Here is a 7,715-nt window from a genome sequence, read left to right on the forward strand (position 1 = left end):
TGAACAGAACTGCGCCTTCTGACTCTCAAAGTCATGTCCTTCAAAAAGCCGAAGGCCTGTTTTCCAAGGCACCTCTGGGTGAGTTCAAATCACCAGTTGCTGAGTGCTTACCTCTCTGTGCCACCAACAGGACTTCTTTCCTGAGGCATAGATGCACAATAAATACTGTGGAAGAGCACCCCGAAGTCTATGTGCTTTTTATTAAACAGAAGACAATAAAGAATATATTTAATTTCTCAGTTTTCTCATCAGACAGTCTAGCATGGCAAATTTGTAAGTTAATTGCCTGATAATAGTTCAGAACATCCCCATCACTTACACAGAACACTGCCTCCCTACCCAATGCTCCCTTGCCTTGGGGACAAACCGTCCTCATTGTTCTCAGGACCCGCACCCCCACGTTCCCAGAGCCAACGTCTCATGTTCTTAGGGTGCAGATAACAGAGGGGCATGGCCCAGAGGAAACAAGGACTGGTGAAGGGGGATACTTTCTGAATAGCTTAGAACCCCTCCCCCACCAGCGTATAAAATTTTCAATTTGTTGTAAATCAGAAATGAAACACATTGCTACAAAATCTAAAGGCCTTTGTTGGACAGGAGTAACTTGGGTCACAGTGTCACTCACGCGGGCATTTCTTGTTGCCTTAAGAGCAATCCCAGAGCAAAACGGACACTGTAAGGGGCAAATTGGCTTTACTCTGGGATTTTTACAAGATCTTAGAAAAATTAGCCAAGACTTTCAGGTGAAGCAGTTGTCAGATAAAGCAGTTCGTTGGGACTGTTTGTATCAAGTAGTATCAGATGGGCACTTGCCTCCAGCTGCTTTTTGTAAGGTCAGCTGTGTCCCAGCCTTCCCTCTCTCGGCATGTGTCAGCTGCCAAGAAACAGGGCTGATTCCGGGTTTTCTGATCTCCTCTGCAGTTTGTGACTTAAGCTAAAAAATAAAATAATAATAATTCTACCTACAACTCTAAATATGTCAGGATTGTCAGACTATTTTTTAAAAATCCAATCATTGATTTTAAAATTTTTATCAGAAGGGGACATTCATCTTTGGTGTCATGAGCTTCTCTCCAGTTCCCCAAAAATAAAAACAAAACCCTAAAACTGTGTAATTTAGATAATGCAGCAGGCCTGCATTGCTGGTTACAGTTAAATCAGAAAGAGTGCAAACCTTACAGGCATATTACAGGTAGAAACAGGCATTGCATTTAAATTACCTAACATTAAATCTCAACAGGCATAGTGTATTAGAGCTTAAATTCTCAGCAATTGGTGTGTGGAAGACGACGACGTTTTACAGTGGGAGGTGACTCCAGTTTGAACCTCACTATAAACTCAGCCTCCACGGAGTTCTTGTCCACGGATAATGTAAACAGCTGTGTCATCAGAGTAAGCGTCTTTGAAAGTGCATTCCTCAACCTCTGGGGACTTGTCTGAGCATGCCCTTCATGAAAACTGGGCAGTGTGGTCATAATCAAACACCGAACACGGTGGTCCGCAGACCCCAGAATCTACCCTGAAAACGTTTCTAATATTTACTGTGCCCACATCTCGATCAAGGTCCCTTTCCTGCTCCTGTAGGCCGTGCTGCATCAGGGATACATGGTGCCGCCACCAATCATCATTGGTGATGAACTTCTTTTATTTCCTATCTTCTATCATTAGAGCCCTGGTCATGATTCCCTGTAAGACTGTTATGGCCTTACGGTAATGGTTTCTCTCATCTGGATGATTTGTCTTTGTCCTGCATTAGACTTAATAAAAGGTCTCCATAGAATATATTTAAGTCTGGAGTCTTTTTTCTACCTAGAAGAATAGGAACTTTAGCAGTCAGGGAGTTCGTATGGCCAGGTCCCCTTTAGGATCCCTTGTCCCTGATACATTGGAATGTAACCTAGGGACAGGCCTGTTCTTCTTTTAAGATTTTCCGGTTCACAGTGGGGTTTCCTAATAACCCTGTCCCAACAACACTGGTGGCATAGTGGGTTTACATTTTGGGCTGCTAACCAAAAAAGTAAAGAGTTAGTAACCACTAGTCACTCCCTGGGATAAGGATGAGGCTTTCTACTCCCTTAGTTAGTCTTGGGAACCCATAGGAACAGTTCTACCCTGTCCTATAGGATTGCTATGAGTCAGAATTGACTCAATAGCAGTGAGCTTGAGTTTGAGCACCTACTCGTTTTAGAAACTCAGTCAGTAACCTTGATCCTATAATTTACTTGGGTAGGTTTAGGAAAAGATTCTCACCACAGTGAAGGTCCCACTAACATTCTTTGACGATCATGCGCCAACTACATTCATCCACCTTTCTCAAAACAAACACTACTTCAGCTAAGTTGGCCAACCATGTTTTGGTTAGCCTGGAATTGTAGGGGTTCCTGAGACGTGGGATTTTTCCATGATAAAACCCAGAAAGCGCAATGGAATGCAGACAAATTGGTTACTCTAAATTAACCCACTCTAGAGTATCGGGCGGTGGTTGCTTAGAAGCTATGGGCATTGGGTCTTGATGGAGCTATATTGCATCCTATTACCACACAAGGGGTAAGAATTTCTTGTATAGGAATTTAAAGTACTTTCTAAGAAATGTATTATTTTCCATGATCAGTATATCTACTGACAATTCCTCTGTTAGAAAAACCGGGATAATAATTGTGCCCACTTTTCAGGTAAAAAAATAATCATTTAGAAAAATGAAAACAAGAGCAGCAGATAGTGTTTGCTTCTACTGCGCATGGAAAGGGCTGCTAGGAGCCAGAGCATGCCCAACAGCGGCTAACAACAGTCCCAGCGAGATAGTCCAGATGCCCTAAATGGCTGCCTCTTCTAACATGCTATACCACTCCATACTTCCTGAATTGACACACCACCTCTCCTCCCTGTCTTCATGGTCCAGGGTGCTGAAATTCACTGCAACATCTCACAGATTTCACATACGATGAAGGAAATGGTTCATGTGGTTGTAGGCAGTCTTGGGACTCATTCGGCTGATTTGCATCAGTTCCGCAGAACCGATATCTAAGTTTTGGTTGTGTTTGGAGACCCAGTTGTTAAAATGGCCCTTTTCACCAGGGTTCTCTCTAAGGTGGGCAGCTGTCCCACACAAAGTGTAAATGACAAATTTACATTCCTGATTCCTTTTTAATGTTTATCTGTGCAATAGCCGTGTTCTGATGTCATGTTGAAATAATAAACTACCTTTTAGCATATCGTCTTTTTATACTTCAAGTGGGCATTAAGCCAGCAAACCAGTTGTTAAATTATTGGAATCCCACCACTGGCTGTAGGCGCTGGTAAGTCCTAAATACAAAATTTAGATGTTTGACTGATGGATGGTCCACATCCACAAGGCTTCAGAAGTTGGTGAAATCCAGTCACGTGCTAGGCCACAATTCAAGTCCCAAAATCCAGAGGCCAGGCAGAGGTAAACTAGCTGCAGTATCCCAAGCAAAAGCAAAAAGTCTGAAAAATGAAAAATCAAAACAGGGCTCCTTGCTTCTGAGCACTCGGAGTAAGGAAAGTGTCTGTATGGGGGAGGGGGGAGCGGTGGTGAGGGGAGGAGAGCGAGCATAAAAACGGCTTTATGGAGGTGTGGTTTTTGTCTTCAGATCAAACGCCAAGGAAATAAAAGGTGGTGACTGGAGTCACATCCTCTACTAAGGTGGGTCCCGGAGATATATCCCACCATATTCTGGCTCCTCAGCACAACAGATAACCCCTTCCAACTTGGAATTACAGTCAGCACTCTACACAGGTTAGGACTTGCAATACATCACGCAAGGGAAAACTATGGCACGAAGGGGCCTATTAAGTAATTAATGACATCTCATATACCCAAACTCTGCAATTTGTCAAAACAAAAAAATTAGCTTTACGTGAACTGCCATGGAAAGGTACCCAGGGCTTACTGTTGCAGAACACTACATATCGCATAATTCTGATGTGGTAGTTGCATAATCTGGTGTCCATTTGAGACTATTAAGAGTGATGGGGTGGGGTTTTGCATGTCAAGCAGGTCTCAGCTTGATGACCTCATTTGGAGGTGCTGCAAAGCTGGAGGTCAGCTACATACATGCTCCATGGGAGACATTCCTGTAGACACACCACATGGAGCTGAGCTGATGGCAGCCAGAGCCCTGGAGCTGGAAGAGCCATGTGGAGACTCTGCCAGCACCGAGATGCCTCCCCTGCCACGAAGTCCATAAGACTTTCCACCCAATGGCCTGTGACCTCCCTGCATTTGGCATCATTGCATGTGCTGTGTGAATCTGAAGAGGAATTTATAGATTGTATTGAACATATGGGCTAATATTGGACTTATGAACTTGATCTCGACTGGACTGGGCTGTTTTCTTAAAATACAATTATTCTTTGATATAAAGTTCTCTATTACACATATATGAGTCCAGTCAACCCAGACTGACACACCTAAAAAGTAAATAAACCAATCACATACAGACAAATCAATCACAAAGATGCGTTTCTATTAGGATTGGAGGACAGCTCATTAACACAATATGCAGATGACACATCTTGTTCAAAGTGAAGAGGACTTAAAACATTGAAACTGATGAAGACAACACTATTTTTATTTTCATCAGCATGAAAATAAAAATACTCACAATTGGACCAAAAAGCAGCATTATGAGAAACAGGAAAGATTAACATTGTTAAGAACTTCATTTTACTTGAATCCAAAATCAACAGTCTTAGAAGCAGCTGTCAAGAAAGCAAATGACGTATTGGGTAATTCTGCTGCACAAAACTGCTTTAAAGTGTTAAAAAAAAAAGTTAGCCCTTTGAGAACTAAAGTATGCTTGATACAGGCCATGTTTTGTTCAGTCACATTATACACATGCAAAAGCTGAATAATGAATAAGGAAGATTGACGAATAATTGATGCATTTGAATTACGATGTTGGTGAAGAATACTGCATATACCATAGATAGCTATAAGAATGAACAAATCTGGTGGGAGAAGTATAGCCAGAATGCTCCTTAGAAGCAAGGATGGCTTAGAAGCAAGGATGGAGAGACATACATGTCAAGATAGAGCCAATCCCTGGTGGAGGACATTATGCTTGGTAAAGCAGAAAGTCAGCAAAAAAGAAGACTCAAAAAGATCAATTAAGAGTGGTCTGAGCCCCTAATAAAATGTAAAAAAAAAAAAGAAGAAAAAAAGAGTGACCACAATAATGGGCTCAAACAGTGAAGATTGTGTAGATGGCAGATAAGCTGGCAGTGTTTGGGGAAGATTTGCTAGCAGTGAGTTTGGCTTTGGTTTATACTGAGTGGATTATTTAAAGTATATGGATGCAGAGATAAGCTCTGAAAGGATATTGTTGTTGTTGTTGATGGATGCCTTAAGTTAGTTCCCACTCACAGGGGCCCTGTATGATATAACAAAACACTGCCTGGTCCTGCAGCATCCTAACGATTGTTCTTATGTTTGAGTTCATTGTTGTAGCCACTAGGTCAATTCATCTTGTGGAGGGCTTTCCTCCTGGACCTTTTCCAGGGACTGATCTCTCCTGCCATGTCCAAAATCTGCAAGATGAAGTTTTACCGAGCTTGCCTCTAAGGAGCATTCTGCTGAACTTCTTCAAAGGCATATCTGTCTGTTCTTTTAGCAGTCCGTGGAACTCTCAAGATTCTCCACCAGCACAGTTCAAATACATCAATTCATCCTAAGTCTTCTTTACTCAATGTTTCACATGCACATGAGACAATTAAAAATCTCTAGGGTTTGTCTCTAGACAGTGAAGCTGGTTGGGAATGGGATAAAGAGAAGACTCGCTTCTTACAGCAAAATTATGTGCTTTCTAAAAGTTTTACCTAGTATCATTAATTCATCATTAATATTTTAAAAATTAAATACTAAAATAGGTGTAGGAAAGAACTATTCAAAAAATTGTCTTGTCATCAAAGAACAAAAATTCATATTGTGAATGAGGGGGAGTGCAGAGTGGGGATCCAAAACCCATCTGTAGGCAACTGGACATCCCGTTACAGAAGAGTCTAGACCAGAGGATGTACACTGGTACAGATAGTAACCGGAAAAAAAGGAAATCTAGGACAGATGATCCCTTCAGGACCAGTGGTGAGAGTGGTGGTATTGGGAGGGTGGGGTGGAAATGGGGGGAACCTATTACAAGGATCTACATATAACCTCCTCCCTGGGGGACAAACAACAGAAAAGTGGGTGAAGGGAGACGTCGGACAGTGTAAAATATGATAAAATAATAATTTATAAATTATCAAGGGTTCATGAGGGAGAGGGAGTAGGGACGGAACGGGGAAAATGAGCTGATGCCAGGGGCTTAGGTGGAGAGCAAATGTTTTGAGAATGATGAGGGCAATGAATGTACAAATGTACATTCATTGATGTATGTATGGATTATGATGAGTTATATGAACCCCCAATAAAATGATTAAAAAAGAAATTGTTTTGTTGTTGTGTTCTTCTTCCCTTTCTCCCTTAAGTCCAACATCCCCTGCCTCAAAAAATAAATTTGTTGTAAAATTATAAAGTATCCATGTGACTATTGATAAGATATATGAAGATGAACTTGTATAACATACAATCCATTAACTGGTAATGAATGTAGACTAAAGTGTACATAAAATTACACGTAAGTCCGAAATAAATTGCTGCCAATGTGACTTATTAAAATTTTTAGTTGTTTTTAGCCAACCATATAAGAATAGTCATGGAGTAATTTAAATGAAACACCAAAATTGTGTTTTCTAAGGTCTTTGCGATGGTAATCATTGGGATTAAAATCACCATTCCAGGTAGGTCGTGAGGGATTTGTGAGGGAACAAATCATTTCATGGGATCAAAGGTATTCTGAATTGTAAAGTACTAGGGTTGGACTTCATTCTTAGATAACACCTGTATGACTTTGGACCTACTGTTACTTACCTTCCAGTGCCTCAGCTCGGTCTCCGTAACGGATAGTCATGGTTCCTACTTGAAAAGATCATTGTGAGGACTGGCAATGAGGTGTGTAAAAGCACGAAGACCAAACACATACGAAGTGCTATTAGCACACAACTAATACAGTTCCTTTCTTTTTATACAATTGCATTGTTCCAGTGGTTTTCCTTTTTTAAATTAATTTGTTGTGCATATCTGGCTTTTTGCTCTTTTAAATGTCTACCTTTTTTTAATGGGAAAAGTATATCCATGAGAATTTATTTTTTAAGGGACTCATACAACTCTTATCACAATCCATGCATACATCAATTGTGTAAAGCACATCTGTACATTCTTTGCCCTTATCATTTTCAAAGCATTTGCTCTCCACTTAAGCCCTTTGCATCAGTTCCTCTTTTTTCCCCTCCCTCATGAGCCCTTGATAATTTATAAGTTATTATTTTGTCATATCTTGCCCTATCCGACGTCTCCCTTCCCCCCCTTTTCTGTTGTCCATTCCCCAGGAAGGAAGTCACATGTAGATCCTTGTAATCGGTTCCCTCTTTCCAATCTACTCACCCTCTACCCTCCCAGAATTGCCACTCACACCCCTGTCCTGAAGGTATCATCCACCCTGGATTCCCTGTGCCTCCAGCTCCTATCTGCACCAGTGTACATCCTCTGCTCTATCCAGACGTGCAAGGTAGAATTCGGATCATGATAGTTGCGGGGAGGAAGCATTTAGGAACTGGAGGAAAGCTGTATTCATCGGTGCTACGCCACACCCAGACTG

The 7,715-nt window shown here is 41.3% G+C and overlaps 1 pseudogene; it reads right to left on the reverse strand.

The window, feature by feature from the left end:
- LOC142458554 (eukaryotic translation initiation factor 3 subunit E pseudogene) overlaps window positions 1-6,968 on the reverse strand; it is a 36,516-nt pseudogene extending 29,548 nt beyond the window's left edge.
- Window positions 6,969-7,715: the final 747 nt, after the last annotated feature.

The sequence above is a fragment of the Tenrec ecaudatus genome, chromosome 10 (assembly GCF_050624435.1).
Source record: "Tenrec ecaudatus isolate mTenEca1 chromosome 10, mTenEca1.hap1, whole genome shotgun sequence".
Classification (NCBI taxonomy): Eukaryota; Metazoa; Chordata; class Mammalia; order Afrosoricida; family Tenrecidae; genus Tenrec; species Tenrec ecaudatus.